We start from the raw sequence: 1,641 nt of genomic DNA, 5'->3' as shown, positions 1-1,641 counted from the left end.
ACCCAACTTCCATGGGCACATGTCTGATGTTGGACTTGCATAACATCACTCCTGCATCAGTGGAGATGTAATTTGCTAGAGGAAGATAAACACATTGGAGAATGAAGAGTTGATTTACCCATTGTCTGTACGATTAGTCTATTCCTATTTCTGTGAGATTCTGGCATGTTACAGAGAAAATCAAGGTAGGAACTGGGTTTTCAGCAAGTTGCTTGTCACACCTGCATGCTTTTACACGGCTGACCTTCTAATTTGGTGGATGGGATGGATAAACCCTGTTAGACAGTGTGGAAGGTGCCAGGTATGGAGGTGCCACTTGCATTTCCATTTTCTCACTGAAATGTAGACACGGGGTTCTGCTCCCACTCGGGGTATAACATGAGCTTTGCCATCTTGGGGTCCATCTCCGCTGCCATTGTCACTGTCCCCCTGGCTCGAGCCGGTGTCTCCACAGTGCATGTCCCACACAGTCACCCCCTGCCCTGCAGCACGTTCTCCCCTGCAAGGCCTCCCTGTGAGTTCCCCTGAGACCAAAGGCCCCCCACAGCACCCTGACGCCGGCGGCCCCGTTACCACTGCCACGTGCTGCCCTCCATTGCTGCTCTGTGTCCCTGCCTCAGGGGACACTCAGTTGGCCGCTGCAGACTTGCCATGTCCTGCTTCCTGCCTCCTCGCTCTGTGTCCCTTGCTGCTGATTTTAAGGGTCATGGAGCGCCTGGGACCCTGTGCTGTTGGGCGTGACTATTGATGATCTAACCTATGGATGGCAGTTGCTGTGATATTTAGAGTGATGCTGCTCAGTGCTCCTCCGTGGGAGGCCATTGTGGCCCAGGGAGCCCACAGGAGCTTCTAGAAGAGCTACAGGTACAACTGACAGGGAGCACCGGGAGGCTCAGGGGCATAGCACACTGCTCTGTTGCGTTCCATCAGTCATTCCTTGGCCGCCTAAGGATGGTGACCCTCTGAGAAATGGGTGCTTCTGCGCCTCTGACGGTGTGCAAACATCAAGAGCCCTAACACCCTGATGGTCTCACCCAGTGGTCGGCAAACTGCGGCTCAAGAGCCACGTGTGGCTCTTTGGCCCCTTGAGTATGGCTCTTCCACAAAATACCTTGTGCAGGCGCGCATGTACAGTACAATTGAAAATTTGTGGCCCATGCGCTGAGCTCCTCCTCCCTGTCCCCTTGACAGCACCCTCTCCTGGTGTCTCGTGGGTTTGCGCTGTGGAGTCAGTTTGACCCTCCATGTGGGTCCCAGGGGGTGAGTGCCTGAGACTCAGTAAGCGCTCCCCTCCCACAGTTACCATGGTGACAGGGGTTAGAGTGCTTACACACATCCTATTCTGTGGGTTTATAACCACAATAGGAGAAACAGCCTTCAATGTGTATATATTCAGGACACGTGTGACTATCTTCTTTAAATAAATGCCTAAAAAAGACATTTCTATGTCATAATGTAAGCACATTTATTATTTCTTTAAATATATTTTTATTGATTTCAGACAAGGGACGGAGGGAGATAGAAACATCAATGATGAGAATCATTCAACAGCTGTCTCCTGCACGCCCCCTACTGGGGATGACGGTGGCCCCCAGGGCATGTGCCCTGAGGGGAAATCATACTTTGACCTCCTGGATCATA

The sequence above is a fragment of the Myotis davidii genome, unplaced genomic scaffold (assembly GCF_000327345.1).
Source record: "Myotis davidii unplaced genomic scaffold, ASM32734v1 scaffold3487, whole genome shotgun sequence".
In the NCBI taxonomy this organism is placed as follows: domain Eukaryota; kingdom Metazoa; phylum Chordata; class Mammalia; order Chiroptera; family Vespertilionidae; genus Myotis; species Myotis davidii.
Note: the sequence above shows the minus strand (reverse complement) of the source record.